The sequence below is a fragment of the Aquarana catesbeiana genome, linkage group LG08 (genome assembly GCF_042186555.1).
Source record: "Aquarana catesbeiana isolate 2022-GZ linkage group LG08, ASM4218655v1, whole genome shotgun sequence".
NCBI classification, from domain to species: domain Eukaryota; kingdom Metazoa; phylum Chordata; class Amphibia; order Anura; family Ranidae; genus Aquarana; species Aquarana catesbeiana.
Window position 1 is genome coordinate 120,049,367 of NC_133331.1, and position 27,059 is coordinate 120,076,425.

The window sequence follows — 27,059 nt, forward strand, 5'->3', positions numbered from 1 at the left end:
GCTACTCTGGCTGTGTGTGAAAAAACTACCATCATTACCTTCTCTTATCCACATGCAGCATACCACCACACATGTGTTACATCAAATAATTAACTTACTAATTACCCACGTTTGAGTGATTAACCCATACTCTATAAACATGTCCGGTAAAAACCTTACATTTCTGTGTATGACAAATATTTACATAAAAATATTTACACCTACTGATCTCTTGTCATGTATCATCTTCTACTAGCTCCAATCCAGGAAAGTGTACCCTCTCTCATCCCTATGATGCTTCTATCCATATCTCATTTAAATAGTTCTTGCCATATATTGATATAATGTCTCAGATTTCGTAGTATGTTCCAGCTGATATAGGTGTAAGCTTATTTTCCCAACGGGAGTTCATTCCACTGAATCTGTAAGGAACATAATGTATATAAGCCATAAAAAGAATTATTAAACTACCCTGTGTCCAAATCCTATACTATACAAACAGATATAAATCATAATCCTTATTCATCCCATCAGGATGTAGAGACTGTAGTCTGTTAATCCACCAAACTTCACGTTTTTTCAGTTTGAGAATCCTATCACCCCCTCTTTCACAAGAAATTTCTTCTAGTACCATGAAACGTAGATCAATGTCCCTGTGTCCCATCTCGGAAAAGTGACGTGACACAGGGAGACCTGATTGTGGATGTTGGATCGTGCTGCGATGCTGTGCAATACGATCCTTTATTTTCTGGGTAGTCTCACCCACATAAAGGAGATTGCATGGACACATGAGAATATAAATTGCATATGAAGACTGACATGTATAGAAGCCATTTACTGTTATCCTGTTCTTAGTTGTAGGATGGATAAAGTGATTCCCTTTAAGCATTAGGTTACACTGAATACAATTCAGACACGGATAACAACCCTTCCTTTTCTTACCAAGAAAAGTTTTTTTTTTCTCTTCCTGGGTATCAGGTCTGAATTCAGATCATACCAAAGAGTCACGCAAAGTTTTATTGCGTCGATAAGCTTTCATGGGGGTTTGCTGGAACTCTTCTATCTGTGGATATGATCGTCTCAAAATTGGCCAATGTTTCCTCACTACATTAAAGATCTTATCACTGTAACTGTTAAATTGAAAAACAAATGGAATCCTAGGTTTATCAGATCGATATTTTTTGTAATTACAAGTGCTAATTGGCTTCAAAATCTTTTTCAGCTCCTGTCTAATCAGACCCTCCGGATAGCCTCGCTCTTTAAACTTGCAACACATTTCATCCAATCTACTGTCCCTGATTGTAGTATCACTCACAATTCACATTACTCTAAGAAGTTGACTTCTAATGATGGAACAAAATACATGGGGGGATGATAACTATCAAACCTTAGTAATTGGTTCCTATCTGTGGGTTTAGTATATAGATCTGTTTCAATCCGTCCCTGTTTAATATAAGCTCGCACATCCAAAAAGGGGACCGAGGCCCCACCAATTTGCATTTTAGATTGAATTTTTGTCAATGAAAGTTTTCGGAAGCATTGCGGCACCTGGTGGCGCTATATAGATGACATTTTTGCTATATGGTGGGGCAACATTGAATCACTTAGAGCTTTTGATGAAATTATTAACAGCTTCTCTCCCAATATTCAATTTAAAATACAAATTGGTGGGGCCTCGGTCCCCTTTTTGGATGTACAAGCTTATATTAAACAGGGACGGATTGAAACAGATCTATATACTAAACCCATAGATAGGAACCAATCACTAAGGTTTGATAGTTATCATCCCCCCCATGTATTTTGTTCCATCATTAGAAGTCAACTTCTTAGAGTAATGCAAATAATAATGCTAAATAAGTTATTTTTTTGCGAGCTTTGCACAGTGTTCAGCTAAAGCTACCTGTAGAAGGGTGGTGGTGTTCTCATACTACAGGCAGGCAGTTTTGCTGGCTGCAGTATTAGTATATATATATATATATATATATATATATATATATATATATATATATATATATATATATATATATATATATATCCCAGCTTAGTGCAGCTACAGGCCATTAGTATGTCTGGAAGGCCAACAAGGAGAGGCAGACAGTCACAAGCCAATAAAAGAGTAAAAGAGGGCAAGCAGGCTCTGTGTCTAGAGGCAACAGTGCTGGTCATGGAGACGGTGCAACCTCATCAGCACGTGGCCGTGGGACACGCTTGGCCTTTTTTTCAGCAGCTGGCCGTGTTGAGCCGCAACATGCGGCAGACTTGGTCGAGTGGATGACCAAGCCATCCTCATCCTCCTCATCCTCTCTCACCCATGCTCAGGGTACTTTGTCTGGCAAAGAAGCTGCCAACGCGGCCTCTTCCCTCGGCTCAATGTCATCAGTGACTCCTTCCCTAGCCCCACCATGTCCTCCTGAGGAGTCCCTCGAACTGTTTGACCACAGTGTTGGGTACATGCTCCAGGAGTATGCCCAGCGTTTAGAAGGCTCTGATGATGATACTGAGCTAGATGAAGGCAGTAACGTGAGCATGTACAGAGGGGGTGCCCAAGAAGGACAGCAATCTGGCAGTCATGCTCCCTCTGCTGCAGCATACTGCCAGGTTTGCTCCAGTGATGAGGAGGGAGGGGCTGATGAGGTCACTGACTCAACATGGGTGCCTGATAGGAGAGAGGAGGAGGAGGAGGAGGCACATCACCAACGAGGCAGGAGCCAGCCTAAGGGCAGCACACTGACTGCATCACACCCCAAAGCTCCGCATGTGCAGGGCACTGCTGTCTCTGTGTGTTATTCCAAAAGTTCTTTGGTGTGGGCCGTTTTTGAGACGAGTGCATCAGATTGCACTGCTGCTATTTGCAACATATGTCTCAAGCGTATCTCGCGTGGCCAAAACATCTCCCGCTTGGGCACCACATGCTTGACCAGACATATGTTGACCTGCCATGCAGTTCGTTGGCAAGTGTATCTAAAAGACCCACATCAAAGAACAAAGGGGACCTCTCCTTGCTCCTCATCAGCTGAGATCTCAAACCCCACGATACCTTCAGTCCTCTCTGAGGCATGCACTGAGAGGAATGAAGGTGTAGAATTAGGTGTGTCACAGCCAAGTACTTGTGGGCAATCTGTTTTCGGTACACCAACGTCAGATTGTACCAGGCAAATTTCCCTGCCCCAGCTGCTGCACCGCTGAAAGAAGTTTGCTCCCAGCCATCCACATGCCCAGCGGTTGAATGCTAGCTTGGAAAAATTGCTAGCACTTCAACTGCTGCCTTTTCAGTTGGTAGACTCTGCCCCCTTCTGTGAATTTGTGGAATGTGCGGTTCCTCAGGGGCAGGTACCCAAATGCCACTTTTTCTCACGGAAGGCGATTCCGGCTCTCTACTGGCATGTGGAAGGCAATGTCCATGCCTCGCTGGACAGGGCGGTCAGCGGTAAGGTGCATATTACCACTGACTCATGGTCCAGCAGGCATGGACAGGGATGTTACCTAAGTTTCACCGCGCATTGGGTGTCTCTGTTGGCAGCTGGGAAGGAAGCAGGACAAGGTGCAGTAGTGTTGGAGGTTGTTCCGCCACCACGCCTCCAAAATGCCACTACTAATGATTGTGACAAACCTCTCTCCCTTGCCCCCTCCTCTTCGTCTTCCTCCATGGCCTCTTCCTGTGCTTTGTCCTCGGAACCAGCAGTGCTCCGTAGCCGTTCAAGGGGCTACGCAAGTATGCAGGCCAAAAGATGCCATGCAGTGCTTGAGCTGGTGTGCTTGGGGGACAGGAGCCACACTGGGGCAGAGGTTCTGTCAGCTCTGCAGGGGCAGGTTCAGAGGTGGTTGACGCCACGCCAACTTAAGCCAGGAATGGTGGTTTGCGACAATGGCACCAACCTCCTCTCTGCCCTCTGACAGGGACAAATGACCCATGTGCCCTGTTTGGCTCATGTCCTTAACTTGGTGGTGCAGCAGTTCTTGGGCAGGTACCCGGGCTTACAGGATGTCCTGAGGCAGGCCAGGAAAGTCTGTGTGCATTTCCGCCGTTCATATAATGCCAGTGCTCAGCTGGCGGACTTCCAAAAGGAGTTTAACCTGCCCAAGAACCGCCTAATCTGTGACATGCCCACCAGGTGGAACTCAACGTTGGCCATGCTGCAGTGTCTGCACACGCAGCAGAGGGCCATCAATGAGTATCTGTGCGACTATGGCACCAGGACAGGGTCAGGGGAGCTTGGGTTTTTTTCCCCACGCCAGTGGGCCATGATCAGGGATGCATGCACTGTCCTGTCACCATTTGAGGAGGCCACAAGGATGGTGAGCAGTGACAGTGCATGCATCATTGACACTGTCCTCCTTATCCACCTGTTGGAGCACACGCTGCGTGGAATAATGGACAGGGCACTTGAGGCAGAACAGAGGGAGGAAGAGGAGGACTTCCTTAGCTCTCAAGGCCCCCTTTATCCAGACAGTGTTCCTGTGTGCCCGCCGATCACACAGGAAGAGGAGGAGGAGGAGGATAGTGTCAGTATGGAGGTGGAGCCTGGCACTCAGCATCAGCAGCAGTCTTTAAGGGATCAGTCCCAAGAAACACATGGACTTGTACGTGGCTGGGAGGAGGTGGCTGCGGACCATGTCGCCCTTAGTGACCCAGAGGACTCCGGACCGAATGCCTCAGCAAACCTACTCTGCATGGCCTCCCTGATCCTGCAAAGCCTGCGTAAGGATCCTCGTATTCGTGGTATCAAGGAGAACGACCAATACTGGCTGGCAACCCTCCTTGATCCACGTTACAAGGGTAAGGTTGCGGACCTTATCTTGCCATCGCAGAGGGAGTAGAGGATGAAACATCTTCGGGAGGCCTTGGAGAAAGGTTTGTGCAACGCGTTTCCAGAGACTGGGAGGTTACAAACTCCTGTTTCTGGACAATGTGTTGCTGAGGCTTCGGTCAGTCAAAGAAGGAGCGGTGGAGAAGGTGGCCGTCTGAACGATGCGTTCAGACAATTTTTTAGTCCGCAGCCCCAAGGTATGATCGGTTCCAGCAACCATTGCCACCGTCTGTTTTACATGGTGCAGGAATACCTAGGGGCAAGATCTGACTTGGACACCTTTCCCACCGAAAATCCTCTGGGTTATTGGGTCTTGAGGATGGATCACTGGCCAGAGCTTGCACAGTATGCAATTGAGCTACTGGCCTGTCCTGCAACCAGCGTTCTTTCGGAACGCGCATTCAGTGCTGCTGGAGGCTTTGTAACCGATCACAGGGTGCGTTTGTCCACCGACTCGGTCGATCGACTGACCTTCATAAAAATGAATCAGTCTTGGATCACCACCAGCTACCAAGCACCTGATGCTGATGTAACCGAATATTTTTTTTTGAAATCTCAGATCCCTTCAAAGACTGTCTATGTTGATGCTGAGTGACTATCCTGAATAATTATCCTCTTCCTCCTCAATGATCACGCTGATAGCTTGTAAGAACATTTTTGGTTCTGGGCGCTGCCAGCAGTGCCTAAGGCCCAATTTTTCAGCCCCTGTTTAACAGGGGTGTGTAATTACAATTTTTGTGGCAATACTTTGCAGCAGGGCTCATTCCTGCATTCCAACTAGAGTATCTGTGAGGGGTTGCAGTGTTGTGGCACCAGCACCAGTGCCTAAGGCCCAATTTTTTAGCCCCTGTTCAACAGGGGCATGTAATTACAATTCTTGATCTAATATTTCACAGCAGGGCCCATTTCTGCGCCCACCAAGAGCGAGTGAGGACTTACAGTGTTGTGGCACCAGCACCACCACCACCACCAAAGGCCCAATTTTTCTGCCCCTGTTCAACAGGGGCATGTAATTACAATTCTTGATCTAATATTTCACAACAGGGCCCTGTGAGGGCTTACAGTGTTGTGGCCACAACAACACCTAAGGCCCAAATTTCTGCTGTGTATATAGGGCAGGCCCCTACTTTCAAACATCCAACTTACAAACGACTCCTACTTGCAAACGGAAGGAGAAAACAGGAAGTGAGATGAAATCTACCCCTAGGAAGGGAAATTCTCTCCTGTTATGCCCCGTACACACGTTTGGATTTTCCGCTGGAAAATGTGCGATCGGAGTGTGTTGTCGGACATTCCGACCGTGTGTGGGCTCCATCGGACATTTTCCATCGGATTTTCCGACACACAAAGTTTGAGAGCAGGCTATAAAATTTTCCGACAACAAAATCTGATCGTGTCAATTCCAACTGTGTGTCGCCAGTTCCGACGCACAAAGTGCCACGCATGCTCAGAAGAAATTCCGAGATGGAACAGCTCGGTCTGGTAAAATGAGCATTCGGAATGGATACAGCACTTTCGTCACGCTGCAATGTTTTAAATAGTTTAATACAGCGCACTCTGTTCATCTTTATAATGTGAGCAGAATTAAGTAGTTTTGTTGCTCATATTCACACAGACTTCTTACAAACTCCTTTCTTTATTCTTTTTCAGGATTCCCTCAATATATTTTGATTTGTCACATCTGTCCAAATTTCTTTTTGGTTGTTTTTAAATTAATTAATTTTTTTTTCAAGGCTGTTTTTGTCTTTTTTTGGGTTTGTATTTTTTTCAATGCTGTGTTTTTATTGTTTTTTTTGTGTTTTACTCCATAATATTTTTGTGTGTGTTTTGTGTGTCAAGTTACCATAACACCATTGATATCTTGTATTATTTAATCTCAAGGAGGTTGCTTGGTGTTGGTGTCTCTTGTTAATTTCACATTGTATTTTTGAAATGTACCTGCCTCCTCACAAACAATCTGTCCTTTTTGAAGGAAAACACACATAGGCGAGTATAATTGAAACAAAAATTCCTTTATTAAGGGCTCAGAACCAAACAAAGAGGGAGGCAACGCTGGATAAACATCATAAATTGGTGAAGCCTTTGACCCCCAGAGCACACATCAATTCTTTTCCAGCAAAATTGGTGGCCTGAGGAGTCCTTATCTAAGGTAGTGCCGTCTGGTCCAGAAGTCCCAGAGATCCGGAAAGGAGCAGATGACATGTATGTTCCCAGGCTGTGGTACTACAAGAGGCTGCATATTTTGCCAGACCAGACTGAACCCAGGCCATCACTCTCTGGTCTTCCTTAGACGCTTCCTTCCACGCTGTGGCTCTGGTGTTGAAGATGTGGCAGGAGGAGGACTAGGACCTGGAGGAGGAGGAGGAGGAGGAGCAGGACCTGGAGGAGGAGGAGGACCATGTGTGAGGTCACAAATGTGGGTTTCACATGTTATTTGGCCCCTCAACCCCTTATTGAGAGCTTTCAAAATTAGGAACTCACACAGGAGTCGTTGGCCCTCCTCCATCTGCATCATTTTGCAGGCAGTTATGCCAGCAAAGTCCTCCTCCACAGTGTGGGGTGTTCTCAGGGCCTCTGTAGCCTTCCAAAAGAGGCCTATGGCAGCCTCCTCCAGGTTACTTCTTTTCCTGCCACTTTGTCTTTGAAAGTGTAGGGGAGGGACCTGGATATCAGGCAGCCTGCTTGGCCCGGCCACCTCCTGGCTGAGACTTCCCTGTGTATGAAAAAGGGACATGGTTTTAGTTTTTGCTTCATCAATCACAATCATAAATTAGTACTCCTAACTAACATCTAGTTAACATCATTGATTGGACAACCAGAAATATTTAGAGGAATGCTATATCTGGCTCAAGCTGGGCTCCTCCACATGTTGCTGCCTGGAAGGCCCAGGTTGGGCGTCAGAAGCCTCAGCTGGGGGGAAGGAAGCGTGGAAGGAAGACTGGAGAGTGCTAGCCTGGGTTCAGTCTGACCTGCCAGAAAATGCAGTCTGTCATAGTACCACAGCCTAGGGACATAAATGTCATCTGCAGCTCCTGATCTCTGGGAATCCTGGACCTTCTTGTGCTCCTTTAGATAAGTGCTCCTCAGGCCACCAATTAGAACCTTCAAATAGGTCATGTCACAAATTCCAACAAATTATCCAGCGCTGCCTTCCTCTTTGTTTGGTTCTTATATTCAGGGTGGTTTATCTGCCACAGACAGGGCAGCTCCCTGAACATATCAATGAAGATTGGCATAAAGTCCTTATCTTTCAAGATATCCATTTTCACTGCAAGACACAACACAAGACAAACCCTAATGTCAGCCTAAAGTCTTCTAAACTTGTGCAAATACAGGCCTCAATCTAGAAGCAGTATAGGCCCAATATTAAATAATTAGATAATTGGGATGGAGGAGGGGACCTGAGCGGCCCCCTTATACCTCACTCAAAGTCCCACCTATGTTCTCTCTTTATACAGTATAGGTCCAATGTTAAATCTTACCTCTGCTATCACGATCGGTGCCTCCGTTACTCCTTCCTTCTCTCACAGATCATACGTACTACGCACGCGTGTTACGCTTTATAGACACTGCGCATGCGTGAAACTCCGCCCGCCCCTGACGTTCTTTTTAGTCTATTCCCCACCCCTTCTTGTTCTTCGCAGTGGAGGGAAGAGCACATGGCGGAGACACAGCAGGTGTCAGATAATTACACCAACGAGGAGGAGGAAAGCCCGGAGGCAGAAACGTCCCGATCCAGAAGGAGACGATTTAAGGCCTCAAATATGTCCTTTGGGGAGATGTTGGAGATGGTCAACATAATGAAGAGGGCCGACTATGATGGAAAGTATGGACCTTACCCCAACCCCAATGTCAGAAAGGCCAAGATCATGGTGAAAGTGGTCAAGAGTCTGCACCGGAATTTCGGGGTACGACGAACGAAAGATCAGCTCAGGAAGCGGTGGTCGGACCTAAAATTAAGAGAGCATGAGCAGTACAGAAAGATCCGGAGAGTGCTGCAAAAAAGTAAGTAGTTGTGTTGTGTTCCTATTCTTTTTATGTTTATTACGTTTGTGCTGCTCCATGTGCTTTTATTAACTGTTGTCCAGTTTAAAATGGCAACTTTCATGTTCATGGGCACATTATTCGTTCGTATCAAACATTGTTCGTTCGGCCTAGAAAACACCATGGTTTTGTCCATATGAATTTGGCCACATTTTTTAGGGCCTACTTGTCTGAAACTAATTTGGTTGGGTAGATGGGTTTGTAACTAGAATGAAATGGAAACTAGATTCTGTGTAAGGAGAGGACACTCAGCAGCAGTTTTCACATCTGGACGCTGGAGCAGTAGTGTGGGACACAAGAACACCCTTTTTATTAGGGGGCCCACACAGGTGCTCCAGTGTATACTATAGGGGTGTCTCCATCTGTGAAGCTTGTACAAGACAGGTAAAGTATTCAAGCTTGACAAAGGACAAGAAACATGCTACATCTTGGAACTCTGGCCACAAAAAAAATTGTACCCCATTTCCAAACAATGTTTCATATTTATAGTTCTGCCATCAAATATCTGTGTGCTAAGTATACCATTTTTTTTTTTACATAGGGGTGAAAAGACTCGGAGGACACCCCTCATCCGAGGAGACCAGAGACCCCCCACCTCTGGAAGAAGGGAAAATCTACCCAAGACAAACAGAGTAGGAGGAGGAAGACGTGGTGGAAATTGGCACCACAACAGGTGAGTGTCTGCGACCACAGGCTCAGGTAAGAGATGGATGCCGGCATATTTCTAATACATGTTTTTTTTTGGTTTCTATCTTTTTAGGTGATCGTGATGTTGTGGATCCAGATCCTTTCACCTCGGAAAGTGCACAGATCCTGATCGGGGAGATCATGGGGTGTAATAGGGACTTGGGAAACATCAAGAAAAACATCAATGATGTTCTTCTAAAAAATAAGAACATCATTGATGTTTTGGGGAGAGTTTAAAGCGGGGGTCCACCTATCTATCGTTTTTTTTTTTTTGAGTTCATTCACAAACTTTTCTTCTCAGCATTACATACTCACATATTGTGTATAATATGTCCGCCTGTGTCAGATTTCGTCGGAAAGAATAACTTATATTATTCACTGCAGGCGGTTTCCATCTTCATTGTGGGCATTTGAAGCCCGCAAGCATTTATTTCCTGGATGTGGTGAATGCTGTGCTCCCAGAATTCACTGCTCGTTCCCGCACATGCTCAGTGGCATCCTGGGAAGCCTGAGACTAGCTCCCAGGAGTCTGGGAGAGGCTAGAAACATGCCTACTCCCACGGGAGGAGAACCAGGAAGTGCAAAGAAGAATAGAAAAATAAAAGGTAATTACGGCGATTTAAATTTTTTTAAACGGCATGTCAGCATCTAGACAAGGAAGAGAATACATACAGATATTGTTCAAAATTTGGGTGGAACCCCGCTTTAAAACAACCTCCAAATCCCTTTGTTTTTTGGTGTGCTACAGTTTTTAAAAATTTTTTGTCAACTTGTAGAAAAGCCAAATTTTGAAGAGGCACACAGTGTGTCAACATGTGCTATCTGCCATCACGGGAGATCAATGGACGCGTTTTGGGGGTGCAACCCCTTCCTCAATAATAAAGTAGCTGAGAGGAAGGGGTTGCACCCCCAAAACACGTCCCTTGATCCTTCGTGATGGCAGGTAGCACATGTTTACATTCAGCTATTTGTGTGCATCTTCAAAATTTGGCTTTTCCGGGGGTGACTTCACCCCATCTGAACACAATATCAAACACAGTTTCTAAATACTCATGTCCGATATTGCCTTCAAGTTCTACCAAATGTGAACTTTGTAAGTTCAAGATTTGTGTCTTTCTTGTTGGTTTTAAACATGCATGTTTTATCTTAAATGGACATTTCTACTTTTTTTAATGTGAGCCCAAAAATTGTTATATAACAAACATGTTGGTTTGTTTTAAAAACCTTTTCTAAATGCACATGTGATTGTGCAGGTATTAAAAAGATTGTTAATCAAGAATGTGTGGATTATTGTCTCAATGCTACAACATTTTTGTGGTGCTCTAATTGTTGTTTTCTGTGACAATGGTTGTTATTTCCTAAGGGCAAATCCACTCTGCACTACAAGTGCAGTTTTAAGTGCACTTGTAGTGCAAAGTGTCTTTGCCTTTAGTAAATAGCACCCAACAGTGCTTTGTAAGGTTACACAATCACGCCATTTTCAGGACTCACCACATTTCTGTCAGGGTCAGCTAAAACAAACACAAGCAGTAAATGTCACCAAAGATTTGCTTATTTTTTTTATTTGAAAAAGGTTTTACACATTGTCTGGCATATTGATAGCCCCCCTACCCGTAAAGAATTCAAGGTATCTTAGCCGGACATCACGGGCACTCAGGGAGGGCAAACCAGGACGGCCACTTTCAAGCGCCGTCAGGGTTTGTTCATTTTGAATTCCGGCCTCAGGCCCAACTGAGCCAGCATAGTTGGCAGAATGTTGCCATAAAAAGTTGTGTAGAACACAGCACGCAAGGATAATGTGATTCAGTTTGTACTCCGCCATATGTATATGTGTAAGAAATAGGCGGAACCGGCTGGCCATGATTCCAAACATGTTCTCCACCACTCTTCTGGCTCTGGCCAGCCGGTAATTAAAAACCCTCTGGTCTGGGGTGAGGGTCCTCATCGGGAATGGCCGCATAAGATGGTCCCCCAGCGCAAAAGCTTCATCCGCAACGAAGACGAATGGGAGTCTTTCCACATTGTCTTCTGGAGGTGGCAAGTCCAAGCTGCCATTCTGGAGACGCCTGTAGAACTACGTCTGGGCAATGACTCCACCATCGGACATCCGGTCATTCTTCCCCACGTCCACATACAGAAATTCATAAGTAGCAGACACCACCGCCAACATCACAATACTATTGAACCCCTTATAATTATAATAGTACGACCCCGAGTTGGGTGGTGGGATGATGTGGACGTGTTTCCCATCAATTGCCCCTCCACAGTTAGGAAAGACCCACTGCTGGGCAAAGTGGGAGGCCACAGTCTGCCATTCCTGTGGCGTGGAAGGAAACTGTGGAGTAAAACAAAAAAAAAATTAGTCTTTTTGCACATAAACATGGAAAGCAGATTAGACACAAACATTCTTGGCCAACACCAAGATACCATTTATTTATGGGAATTTTTAAAGATCAAAGTAGAAGGTACACCTATCAGATTCCCCCCCCCCCCTCTCATGGGCCATTTCGAACATTATGGAGGGGAAACTCTTGGACAGGTAACCCTCTCCACTTCATTGAGAGATGAATGCCTATATAATGTGTATTACTTTGAATAGACCCTCCTTAGTTACACTATTGTCAGCCCACTGGACAGGTAAGAAGTGTCATAATACAAAGATATAAATACACACTGTACACATTTAAGCACATTTGGACATTCTGCTATTACCTATCAAGATAATAATAGGATACCAAAACTTTAAACAGTACCATTTGAAAGTATACAGGCAGGCCCTTGCACTACATGCTTTGGGGAATTCATCCATAAATCTGAGCACAGAAGAGATGGGTATAGTGTGTATGGGCTTGGCAAAGTCAGCAGATAAATGATTGAGGATAGACAGAGAATTGGTATCAGCTGACTTAGCAGTTGGGGGAGGGAGGATTCAAAATGATTTGGGGACCCCTAAAAAAAAAGCCTCTGCACTCTGCCTGAATTTGAAGCACCAATCACATTTCAAAACATTTTATGGGTGTTTGGGGTAAAGCACTACTATGGAGCTGATAAAATACATTGTTAAGTGACTACATGAGGTGAATATAGGGCAGGAGACCATGCTGGGGAGGTAAGTGAAGGCAAATATGTATGAAGGACAACAAAAATAATGACATAAAAATCCAGCATGCATGAGGACAAAGGGGACATTCACAGCATATTACAATCATGGTAATTAGGGAATGAGGAAAAAAATACAATATATTAGCAAACATTATATACAATAAAATGTGATATTAAAGGATAAAAATCTTACCTTAATATACTCCTTCTGCAGGACCTGGATGATGGCAGAACAGGTCTCTGGGATAATGATCCCCACAGCCTGGGGGGAGATGCCTGTCGAGAACTTCCTGCAGGCTTCTCCCCGTCGCCAAGTACTGCAGGGTGGAGCCTAGCCTCTGCTCCGGAGTGATGGCTTGCCTCATGCAGGTATCCTGCCTGCTAATATAGGGGGTCAGCAAAGCCAACAAACTGTGAAATACGGGGTCCGTCATCCGGAGAAAGTTCCTGAAATCATCAGGATTATTCTCACGGAGCAAAGGCATATGACAGAACTGGTCATGCTGAAGCAACCAATTCTTGGTCCATGAACTCCTCCCCACCTGTTCATGGACTGGACTTGTGTCAAGGTCAGGACCCCTACACCAAGCCCCCGCACAGCACGAACTCTACGAGGAGTATGTATACGCAACATGGCTAGAAAACGGTCGGCTGCTCAGAACGCAGTAACAGAACGCACTGAAGAACAGCAAGGCCTGTGAAGAGCGACCTGAAAAACAGTAACGAACAAACAAGAACACAATGACAAAGTCACGTGTAGCTTGCTTGCACGCACTGAAGAGCAGATACAAACCCACAAGCACAAACTGAACAGCAGAAAACGATCTGAAAACCACGAGTCTGAAAAAGCGCGAATCGTCTCTCACCAAACTTTTACTAACACAAGATTAGCAAAGGGAGCCCAAAGGGTGCCGCGCTTGGTTCTGAAATGGCCTTTTCTAGTCTTGTCGTACACGGTGTACGTCACCGCGTTCTTAGCGAACGGAAATTCCGACAACTTTGTGCGACCGTGTGTACGCAAAACAAGTTTGAGCCAACATCCATGGGAAAAAAATCCATGGATTTTGTTGTCGGAATGTCCGATCAATGTCCGATCGTGTGTACGGGGCATTAGAGTTAATATGGGAAAAACATTTCTCCTTTCCACTGATGCTTTATCACCAATCCTTGTTTCACAAAAAAACCCAAATTTTCAAAAAACATTTGTCATTGGGACAAAAAGTGAGGTGAAATCTTCTGAAGAGGAGCACAGACAGCAAAACAAATGTCACATGTTTTCCAAAAAGCTTAAAATAGATTTTTTGGCTGGAGCTAAACACGTTAAAAATGTACCAGTTCAAAATTACAAACAGATTCTACTTAAAGTGGTGTTCCGGCCAAAATTATACTTTTTAAATAAAAATACGCATATAATACACAAGCTTAATGTATTCTAGTAAAGTTAGTCTGTAAACTAAGGTCTGTTTTGTTTGTTTATAGCAGTAGTTTGTTATTTTATAAACCTATAGCAGGCTGTGGCCATCTTAAGTGTGGGCATCTAAAGCCAGACTGTATTTATTCCTGGATCTCATCCTTGCAGATCTCGCACATGCTCAGTGCAGCACAAGCAGTGTAATAGGTTTCAGGTCAGGTTTCCATAGCAACGGCAGTGTCAGAGGAAGTTGCCGCCCCTTCCCAGAAGACAGGAAATGATGTGATGAGCCACGGCTAGGGAGGAGGAAGTGAAAAATGAATACAGCAGATATACAATAGGTGCTGAGAAAAAAAATTTAAAAATATCCAATTCGTTTGCAGTGCACAGTTTAGTGAGGGATGCTGAAGATTTGTAAAAGTGGGTGGAACTCCACTTTAACAACAAACCTACAGTCCCTGTCTTGTTTGCACCGCCTGTATACTGCTGTTTCCTTTTTTAATTTGGGTGCGGGGTTTCCCTTAATATCCATACAAGACCCAAAGGGCCTGGTAATGGACTGGGGGGTACCCATGCCATTTGTCTCACTGATTTTCATCCATATTGCCAGGACCCGACATTACATTAAAGCCGCAAGCAGTTTTAAATAACTTTTTTTCCTTTAAAAATAACATTTTGTGCAGGGACTGTTCTAAGCACGGGAAACACGCGCCACTTTACAGGCATACTATAGACACCCCCCAGGTACGATATTTAAAGGAATATTTCACTTTTTTTTACTTTAAGCATCATTAAAATCACTTCTCCCGAAAAAACGGCAGTCTTTAAAAGTTTTTTTTGCATTGATACATGACCCCTGGGGCAGGACCCGGGTCCCCAAACCATTTTTAGGAAAATACCATGCAAATTAGCCTTTAAAATGAGCACTTTTGATTTCGAACGTTCAAGTCCCTTAGACGTCAATGGGGTTCTAACGTTCGTGCAAATTTTTCGGTCCGTTCGCAGGTTCTGGTGCGAACCAAACTGGGGGGTGTTCGGCTCATCCCTAATTCTGGTGTTGCTGATATAAGAGTAAGGACCTGGTGCAGACTACTTCCATGTTTAGGAACAAATACTACAAGTGGACAAATCCACTAAACCGCTACCAGCACCGTACACGAATATCCTCCTGTTTAGCGACCTCTCCAAAGCTACTATGGAGATGAGAAGAGCATTCACCCCCATAACCGCGCTATTACAGAAAAAGAAAATCACATACAAGTGGGGTTTTCTGACCAAGCTCCTGGTAACATACCAGCAACAAATAATTCCCATCCTTACTACCAAAGATGGGTACAAAGAATTGACCATTTGGGGATTTCATCCTCTCTCTTCTACTGAGACCGGAAACAGGGGCTCCTGTCCACACCCTCCTCCATCCCAGAACCGGATGCATGATCAAGGCAATACCTTAAACAACATTGGTCCTACGCACTCATAGGATCCTATATGGGCGCAATCATAGTGTCAAATCCGCTCCCTCAGGTTATAGTGTGCCACGCACACTGATATTGTTATTATAGTTGTTAATTTTATCTTTTTCGTTATCTTTTTTTTTCTTTACTATCTGATTCTCCTCTCAATTGAACTGCCTGCTACCACAGTGTGACCTTTGATAGTTTCATATTGTTCCAAAAGGTATACCCAGTAACGTTCTGCATATAGTTGACATAATTTGAGTACTTGTGTACTCGTTTATTTACATCATACACAGTTAGGAAGTGTAAAGTGTGAGTGGAATCTCGCTCCCTTCAACACCATCCCAGGGCACTCCCCAATAACATGGCCATCAAAATCACCTCACTCAATGTCTGGCCTGAATTTCCCCTTTAAGCGCAATCTCCTATGGAAGGAAGCGCTATCCCATCGCCTTGACATATTTTGTGTACAGGAAACGCATTTCGCTGAAGACAACCCCCCAAAATGCACGCACAAATGGCACACACTGCTTCTTTGCCAGTGCCCCCACCAAAAAAAGAGGGGTAATGATCGCAATTAGCTCATCCGTCTCCTTTCAGTTACACCATTGGGAGGCTGACGAAGATGGTAGGTACTTTATTCTATCCGCAATGATAGAGAACCAACGCCTCACCTTAGTGAATCTTTACGCACCTAACACTGGCCAAAAGAAATTTTACAATACCTTGATGTCTAAAATGGCTCCTTATAGATCCAACACAGTGGTGCTGTGTGGGGATTTCAACTAAATCATTGACAACTCCCTAGACACATCTAACCCAACAAAACGGAGGCCCTACGCTTTGTCCTCTCTTCTGCAAAATGAAGACCTCTATGACCCCTGGAGGTGCACACACGATACAGAGTGAGATTACACTTTTTACTCCAACCCCCAGCAGTCTTATGCCCTGTACACACGGTTGGACATTGATCAGACATTCCGACAACAAAATCCATGGATTTTTTCCGACGAATGTTGGCTTAAACTTGTCTTGCATACACACGGTCACACAAAGTTGTCAGAAAATCCGATCATTCTGAACGCGGTGACGTAAAACATGTACGTCGGGACTATAAACGGGGCAGTAGCCAATAGCTTTCGTCTCTTAACTTATTCTGAGCATGCGTGGCACTTTGTGCGTCGGATTTGTGTACACACGATCGGAATTTTCGACAACAGATTTCGTTGTTGGAAAATTTTATAGCAAGCTCTCAAACTTTGTGTGTCGGAAATTCCTATGGAAAATGTGTGATGGAGCCTGCACACGGTCGGAATTTCCAACAACAAAGTCCTATCACACATTTTCAATTGGAAAATCCTTTGGTGTGTACAGGGCATAACTCTCAGATCGACATGTTTCTAACAGATACATTTCTCCTTCAATCGCTGAAGCGCGCATAGGTAAAATCACCTGATCTGACTACGTGCCAATATCCATCACATAATTCAACTGCAAAAAACCTACACAACACAATATTTGGAGACTAAACACATCCCTGCTCACCAACCCAGCATTTGAAGGAGAAATTCTATCCGAGCTTCAGACCTATTTTGAAAACAACCTGTATTCTATCGATGACCAATCTATTATTTGACATGCGCACAAAGCTTTCTTACGTGGCCTTTTTATAAAATTTGGAGCACAAGTTAAAAAACAACATGCAGCAACCACTGAAAAATTATTACAACAAATTAGGGTGCTAGAACATGTCAATAAACAAACACCATCCAACAAAGTATCCCTAGATCTCATAAATCTAAGGTACCAATTCAGTGAACACCTACATAAAAAATTTGATTATTTTATAAAACACCTTCGGCTCCAATATTATTCCTCGGCCAAAAAATCGGGCACGTTCCTGGCCAAAGAAATGAAAAAACATCATGCCAATAACAAGATACAGTTCCTGACCAACTCCCAAGGCAAACGGTTAAATAATCCTTTAGATATAGCGAACGAGTTCAGTACATTTTACGCCAAACTCTACAATCTTTTTTTTTAAATCAGAAAGGTTTTTATTTTGCATAAGAGACAAAATCATACATCATACACGTTGAAACATTGAATGTATACATATTTTAGAGTATTAGTGCAGTTCGTCATGAATACAGTTATCAACATTTTAAGATTGCCAACAGGAGGTTCTATTTGCATTCTAACAAAAGTAAAGGCAATTGCACCATTATCCTTTAACAATAAATTTGACATATAATATGCCTCGTAGAGAGTATATGTCTGAATGTCAGATGGTATACTCGGATATTGACTGGAATAGTATCTCCCTTGTATAGGAAAATTCCTGTGTTATATAATATCTTTAAACTGTAAAAAGGGGAGACACAATAATTTTCCAATAAAATCAGTGGGATCAATCTCAGTATAATATAGCTCTATTATGCTTGTCTGTGTTCATTGTGTTCAGTGCAATATAGTATTCTCCAGTATAGGGGGGAGAAAGAAAATATCAATCAATAAAAAGAAAAAGAAAAAAGAAGGAAAGAAATAGAAAGAAAAAAACCATAACAAAACAAAACCAAATCTTGCCATACATTGCAACATTGCATATTCTGCCTCATACCTCTCAAGGAGCGTATTGCCCTGTCTATCCCTTTCTTTTACATACTTTTATTATCCGTATAATGGTCATGTCCACATCAGCCCAAAAGTAACCTATCTTTGATTAGTTGGTGTGGGGCTAGACCAGGAACATCCAGCCATGCTTGCCATATCGATAGAAACTTTTGTGGGACTTTTCTATGTTGGTAGGCAATCTTTTCTCTTATTAAGAGCCTATTGACACTGTCTATCCATTGCTTCTTGGTGGGCACTCGCGGAGTGATCCACCACTGAGCAATTAATTTCCTTGCCATGTATAACATTCGGATGAGCGCTATGCGGGTGGGTGGTGGTATCGACTCGTCATCTATTCCTCCTAATATACATGTTACTGGGTTTCTCTCAAGAGGTATCATAAATATTTCTGTTATTGTGTCTAGCACATCCTTCCAGTACCTAAATAATTTGGGGCACTTCCATATCATATGGAGTAAGTCTCCATGATCACCTTCACATTTTGGGCACATGGGAGAATCTCTAATTCCCCACTTATATAATTGAAGGGGAGTTCTATATGCTCTGTGAAGTAGATAGAGGTGTGAGATTTTCTGAGATGCAGATAGAGAGACCAAGGGGGCGTTTACCAAGCATACATCCCAACTATCTCCGTCTATTGCCCCTATGTCTTCCTCCCAGCGCTGTCTACATGGTAGTCTAGAGGAGTCTTGTATTCGTGTGACAAGGGTGTTATAGCAGCGGGATATCATCCCCTTTTTATTTTCTTCCATGAAAACTTCCTGAACAATCGGATGTTCTGTGTGGTGGATCCTGACAGTTCTGCTCTGGGTTTGTAAAGCATGTCGCAATTGGAGATACTTATAAAAATTGTTATGTGGCATCTCAAACTCTATTTGGATCTGTTGGAATGATTTGAGGGTATTATTTTGGTATAGTTGTGAAACAAATTTAATACCTGCGTCCTCCCAGTTCTTAAAACCTTTTAATTTTTGTATTTCCTTAAATTGTCTGTTTTTCCAAAGAGGTGTGCAGGACAAAAAACCTGTAACGCCCAGTAATTTTTTTACAAAAGACCATAGCATGATCAACAATTTAACTGTAGGGGCCTCAGGGTCTAGATTTAAGAACCCCGCCTCCAAGCTTGCCAGTGCTGAATAATTATTTTCGTCCCCTAATGTAAGCATCCGAATCGGGTCTGTGTGATCCAGTAGGCCCCATCCTCCCAGCTGTTGCAGTTGGGATGCCAGGTAGTACATTCTGGGATGAGGAACAGCAAGTCCCCCCTCCTCCTTGCCATATTGTAATGTGGATAATTTTATCCTTGCTGTCTTTTTCTTCCAAATAAGCTCCCTAAATTGGGTCTCTATCCTATCGAACCATCTCTTAGGTATCCATACTGGGGAATTATTAAAGATATATAGTAGTTGTGGCGCCCAAACCATTTTAATAAGGTTAACTCTCCCAGCCACTGACAAGGGCAATTTACACCAAGCTCTGCTTTTTTCCCGGAATTTAGTCAAGAGGGGCGCCAGGTTCTGATCAATATAGGTGGCCGGGCTCGATGTCACCTGAATCCCTAGGTAGCGAAATGAGCTCACCTGTTGTATCATTTCTGCACCCAGGGGCAGTGGGGTATTCAGGGGGTCAAGTGGCATCAACACCGACTTGTCCCAATTGATGGAGAAGCCTGATAGTTCCCCAAAATCCTTTATGAGGGACATGACCATTTGTAACGTATCTTTTGTGTCCCCTAAGTACAGCAGGGTATCGTCTGCATACATGGATACCACATCTTTATTTCTTCCTCTCTGAAAACCCACTATTCTTGAGTCCCCTCTAATTTTGGCCCCCAAAGGCTCTAAGGCCAGGGCAAACAGCAGGGGCGACAGCGGGCACCCCTGCCTAGTGCCCCTAAATAGAGGAAAGGGTTCTGAAAGCTCCCCATTGATGCGGATCCTGGCGGTGGGTGTGGCATACAGAAGCTGTATCCAGCGGATAAAGGTGTCCCCAATCCCATGCTCCGTAGTGTCTTCCACAGATAAGGCCACTCGACACTGTCGAAGGCCTTAGCTGCATCAAGTGAAAAAATTGCCCTATTGCCTGGGTTGTCCGTTGGGAGTTGTAAATTCAGGAATAGCCGCCTTATATTTTGGGCCGTGGATCTCGTGGGTATGAACCCAGATTGGTCTCTGTGTACTATTTTATGAATTACCTTGGCTAACCTGTTTGCTAACATCCGAGCCAGCAACTTAATATCGGACGTGAGCAATGATATGGGCCTATAAGAGCCAGGGGAGTTCGCATCTTTACCCGGTTTTAAGAGGACAACGATGATTGCCTCGTTCATCGAGTTTGGTAGGGAACCTTCCTCTAGTGCCTCATTATAAACTTTTAATAATGTGGGGAGCATAGAGTCAGCATAACGTTTATATACCTCTGACGGGAGACCATCCATGCCTGGTGATTTGTTATTTTTGGTTTGGGATAAGGCAAGATCTAGTTCTTCTGCCGTTAGAGGGGCATTAAGCATGGTCCTGTCTTCTATCTGGAGACTGGGGAGCTCACAGCCTCCCAGAAAATCTTCTATTGCGCTGTCAGTGGGCATCACCCTTGAGGAGTAGAGATTGGCATAAAAATCACTAAAGACTTTCAGGATATCAGAGGTAGAGGTTTTCAAGGACCCCTGCTCATCACTAATGGCAGGAATAAGAGAGGATGATTGCTGGGACCTTGCCAGTACAGCAAGCATATGTCCAGTTGTCTCCCCCTCCTCAAAGTGTGATTGTTGCAGAAAAAAGCATTTATTTTCCGCTAACTGCAGTGCTAATTGGCCCGACATTGTCTGCGCGCTTAACCATGCTCTTTTGGTATCTTCCGTGGGGTCATTAGTGTAGGTATTTTCAGTCTCGGTGACCATATTCCGTACCAGCAATTCCCAAGCCTTAGTGTCAGTCTTAATCTGTGAGATTGTTTTAATAAGCTGTCCTCTCAAAAAGGCCTTCACTGCATCCCAGACCACCCCCAGCTTAGCAGTGCCAATATTATCCTGTATAAACAGCCTGAGTGCTGTATGTATAGGGTCAGGTTCGGCAAACAGCGAAAGCCAGAAGGGATTAAGCTTCCAGACTGGGCGGCTGGTCTTATTTGGCAATGAAATGGTCACCCAGAAGGCAGAGTGATCAGAGATATTCCTATCTGCATATCCCGATTCCAAAACCAGTTGTAGCATCTTATAGTTTCCCAAACCCAAATCTATTCTAGACAATACGGCATGGGAGGCCGAGTAGCAGGAGTATTTTTTGTCCTCAGGATGTTTGCATCTCCACACATCTATCAATCCTATTTCTTCAAGCATTTTAGCAAAAGGAGTTTTGCCTTGTATCTGACATGTATTAGCAATAGGTATAGGTATTTTATCCTTAATAGCGTTTAAAAAATTATTATAATCTCCCATTGCCAACAGGGGTACTTCTGGGTATTGGGCCATGAAACTTGCCAGGTGTTTAACAATCTCGGAGGTATACGGTGGGGGAATATAAATACTAGCAAGAATACATTTTAGGTTTGATATTGTGCATAGGAGAAATATATATCTGCCATCTGTGTCTATGCGTTTTTGTATACAATTGAATTGAACATCCCTCCTGATCAAGATACTTGTTCCTCTAGAATAGGTGGAATGGGTTGCATGAAACTGGGTCACATATAATCGTGGGTTGAGGCTGGGGGTAAGGCCCGCCGAGAAGTGAGTCTCCTGCAGGTAGACCACCCCCGCACCCAACGACTTGAGATGCCTGAGGACCGCCACCCGTTTGATTGGGCTACCCAGCCCTCTGACATTCCACGTCACGATCGTCAGCTTAGTCATCCCCACTTCACTTTAGAATCTTTAGGCAATCTAATATAACCCTTAGTAGCACCCACCAGTTGTATATCAGTATGATACCAATTGCATAAAAGAAAAAACATATCAAACTTAATTTCCCTCTTCTTGGGACAGTTAGGCATCTGTGGACATGAAATCAGAATACAAAACAACAAGAAAAAATATTTCAATATGTTAGGGTATAAGCACAGAAAAAAATAAGTTTCTAACTTAAGATATATTGCTCTGTATGGCATAACTCTAAAGGGTGGTAGTTCACCCAACTGTAACAGTTGCATTGTCAGCTTTTCCTCCACACAACAGGTGTGGGGGGGGGGTAAAAGCCTTGAAAACTCCCGGTTAACCAGCAGGTCAGTTCTCACAGGGGTTTTACAGAAGCGGCAGGCACGTAATCCTTCCTTGCTTGTAATCAAAAAATGAAAAATAAAGAAGAGTGGGGGGAAGGGGGAAAAAAGCAGGAAGGGTAGGTTGAAATAAACAGGACTCCTCATCCGCCTAAGCCTCGGATATGGGTGCAGGGACTGTCCACAATTATCAGCAAGCTCGGGTCTTGAGGCCCGCATTCGGCTCGGGCGTCCTCTCCAAAAAAGGGGGGGGGGAGAGAGATAAAAAAGGGGGGGGGGGGGACAGCAGGCTGGATCCCATCAGTCCAACACCAACACAAGGCACATAACTTAGGGGGGAACATCTCTTTGCGGTCTAGCTGCTTTAAGGGCTCTATCTTCTCTATCCAGCCACTGAGCCGCCATATCCGGCCGGTCAAAAAAGCGGGTTTCTCCAAGTGCGACTACCCGCAAGCGGGCAGGATATAGCATGGCATAGGGCAGATTTAGATCTCTCAATCTTCGCTTGACATCCATGAACTTTGCTCGCTGTTTCTGGAGTTCAGCCGAGAAATCCGGGAATAGGGATATCTTGGAGTTTTCAGTAGCTAGTTTGCCTCCCATGGTTCTGGCCTTGGCAAGGATGGCATCTCTATCCTTGTAGTTGAGAAGTTTAAAGAGAAAGGCGCGAGGATGATTGCCAGGTGGTAGTGGGCGAGATGGCACTCTATGCGCTCTCTCAACCGCAAATAGTGGAGAGAAAGCATCCTTTCCGAATGTGTTGAGAAGCCATTGCTCAATGAAGGTGACCGGGTCTTTACCCTCTATTCTTTCTGGGAATCCCAATGCGCATACATTATTGCGGCGCATGCGGTTCTCTAAATCATCCAAACGCGCTGCGTGCTGGTCTACTAAGTGACAGTTATACTTTAAATCCCTCTGCATGGGTACAAGATCGTCTTCCATCACACTGACCCTGCTCTCTACTGCAGCTGTGCGCTCTCTCAGTTTCTGCATGTCCTGTCTCACATAGGATATCTCAGCTTTGACTCCCTTAACTTCATCCGTCAGATGTGATATGGATTTGTTACATATAGTCACTGCTGAGAGAATGTCTCTGAGAGTAGGTTCAGTATTATCCACTGGCATGCTCAGTGTCTGGGTGTCCTGATGTGTGTGGTGCTGTACTCACTGTGGCCCAATCTGCAGGGGATCCAGTGCCATCCTCCAGTGGTATAGTGTTGTCTAACTCCAGCCGGCCTCCCTCCTCTTCACTGAGGTCGGATGCGGGCGAGGATGGCTCTTTAGAAGTTTTGTTGCCAAACAGGAGTCTCTGAGCGGCCTCCTTGTATTTCTCCTTCTGTGATCTCTGTGGCAGAGCGCCATCTTGGGCCTGAGTCACAGGCGGGCCGGTGCCTTCTTTTCCCCGTTTTGGCATGCTAATCAGCCGCGGATCGAACGGCGATATGGACCGGACTAGTCACCAGTAGCGTGCGGTTCCGATCGGGGGTGTTATCGGGTCGGATGGGTAATCCGCAGGATTAATTACAGGATTCTCGGCGGAGCAGAGGAGAAGTGTGTCCTGCTACATGCGCTGCCTGGCCACGCCCCCCAAACTCTACAATCTTAATGACTCAGAACAAGCAACCAATCCTAAAATTGAAGACATTAATGCGTTTCTCTCTTCTATTCACCTCCCCTCTATATCTACCACACAACTAGAATCCATTTCTATGCCCTTCTCTCCTGCAGAAGTTCTTAAAGCTATTAAAAAATTGCCCCTCCACAAGGCCCCAGGCCCCGATGGATTCCTCAAATGAGTACTATAAACACTTCTTTGACTTGATCACCCCACACCTATGCAACACTTTTAACCAGTATACCTCTACAGGCAAAATCTCCAAGGAAGCCCTGGAAGGCCTAATAGTCACCTTACCCAAACCAGGCAAACCCCCTGACAATCCAGCCAATTACTCAGCCAATCTCACTCTTAAATTCTGATAACAAACTATATGCGAAACTGTTAGCTCAAGTCGGATTTGTACCCGGCAGACAAGCATCAGATGGCACTAGACAGCATTAGACACCTCATTGATTTAATCCAGTGGGTGGAACACAGTCAAACGCCTTCTTTCTTCCTCTCACTGGATGCAGAGAAGGTGTTTGATAGAGTACATTGGAAATACATGGAAAAAGTCATGTACAAGTTTGCACTGACAGGGAATGTTCTAACGGCTATACTCAATCTATACTCCTCCCCGAGCGCTGGACGTCAGGGAAACATCAGACCCATTTGATATCACAAATGGCACAAGGCAAGTGTGCCCACTTTCCCCCTTGATTTTTGCCATGGTAATGTAACCACCTGCACAAACCATCAGGTCCACATCGGCAATATCGGGCATCAAAATAGGAGGGGTTGAAAACAAATTAGGCCTTTACGCGAATGATGTCATCATCACTCTAACGAAACCCTAAATCTTCCCTTCCCAGTGTTCAAAAAACCCTAGAACAATTCAGTTCAGTCTCTCTTTACAAAATAAACCACAGTAAATCCACAATGCTGAACTTAGGGATAGATCCTCAAACCACACAGAATATAACAAAGGAAACACCTTTCACATGGTCCAAGAGCTCATCACTCCCGTACTTAGGGATTCACCTAGCATTCCCGAGCAAGTCACTGATAACAGTGAACTTTGCCGAACTACAAGAGAAGCTTCTGCGCATTTCCAAAGGTATGAGTAGTTACACTGTCTCCTGGGCTGGTAGAATAGCTCAAGTCAAAATTATCTACTTCCCCATATTTTGTATATGTTTCGTACAATCCCTTTACCTTTGCTACCCAACCAAATAGCACAATTACAGGGGATAATCAACGCACATATCTGGCAACAGAAACAACCCAGACTCACAAAAAACATTTTATCTCCTGTACAAAAAAGGCAGTGGTACTGGACCAATTAAGAGAATGGTGGTCCCCTACCTTGAATAAGACATGGATCCAAATTGAATCAGTGGCTCTTAATGAAACCACAACACCACTTTCTACAATCTGCAATAGCTGCGTTACGAGTGTGGTCGGCCACTACACAATGATCCAAAGGCATACCCAAATCTATGCTCTCCAAACTCCACATCCAAGCACTGGAATTGATTTCACCGGACTTACCCCTCAAATCTTGGATACAAAAAGGGCTTACCAACCTAGGGCAATTAATGTCCATTTCAGGACCACACCTATTCTCACAACTGCAACAATTATTCAATATCCCTACCACAACGTTTTTTCTATACCTACGACTTTGATCCATTCTCTCCCCACCTGACATCATAGAAGACAACACTCTAATGGATGGCATTTTGAAATTCTACGATACCCCTACTCCAGCAGTAAAGGGAATCTCATGGATATTTAAATTTTTGACAACGATCCCCGCAGACCAAACCTCTTCATCCATTAACTTCTGGTCATCCTTCACGGTCTCCCCACCACAGCCTCCAATATGGCACAAAGCCCTGACCCTTCCTTTTCAAGCATCACCCTGTATCTCCCACTGGGAATCAACACAAAAATTGTTCCATAAGTGGTACTTCACCCCGGCCAAATTGGCTAAGATCTACCCATCTACTTCATCTCAATGTTGGAGGAACTGCACGGGAAGAGGTACCCTGCAGCACATATGATGGGAATGCCCCAACATTCAAGGACACTGACAAGAAGTCTCTACCCTCATCTCTACTGTCTGCAAAGTCCCCTTACCATTAACCCCACTGGACCTTCTTCTGGGTCTCAAGATCCCCAATTGGCCGAAACGTGTCAGAATCTTGGCAACTCACATACTAATTGCAGCTCGTTTAGCACTAGCGAAAAAATGGAAATCACAACAGCCTCCCACCAGGTCAGATCATATCACTCTGTTGAACAATCACTTCCAAATAAAGTCCTCCTTCACCAAAGCTAACCTAACTACCACATCGTTTCTCCTCAGCTGGGAACCCTGGATCACTGATTCGAGAAGCACGGTGCTACAATAAACATCACCTCTTCAAAACTGGAATCCTTTGTACTACCAATCTTCAACTTGACATGCTGTTACATCCCCTTAAACCTAATACATACATAATGTATGTGCCCCACAACTATATAACTGCTCCACATAGGCACCCTTCTATCAGGAGCTCATCAAGAAGGGATTCATCACCGCAAAATTTATACTTACTAAGCAGGTCTACAAGTTTTCTTTGATTATACGTTCTAAGTTATGCAGGCATATGCTATTATTGGTTATACAAAATACCTAAGTGTTGACAGCTGATGGTTGACAGGGTTGTCCCCTATCCCATGGCACAGTGAGTGCCCAAACTGGGGTGCCAGGGTGTGGAGACAACACCAACACCATCAAAAAAACACCTACGTCGTACCTAATTCATTAAGTTTCTACACAACTTGGTTATGTATACATTTGTTACCCTTGATGCAGGTTGTTAATGTATGCTATATTACTCAATAAGCAACGTTGATATACGTTGATATACTACCCATCTCAACCTTCTGTACAAATTGGGGCCAGGGTCAAAACGTTCAAAATCCTAAACCCCCTCCTGGAAGGTCTAGTAATATATAGAGGAGATTCCAATGTCGCCTTTGACCAAGGTCTGGACAAAAAAAGACCGTTTGACAATCACCTTACTCGTCCCTCCAAACAGAGTTTATGCATCACCAAATTACTATACCATCAAGGT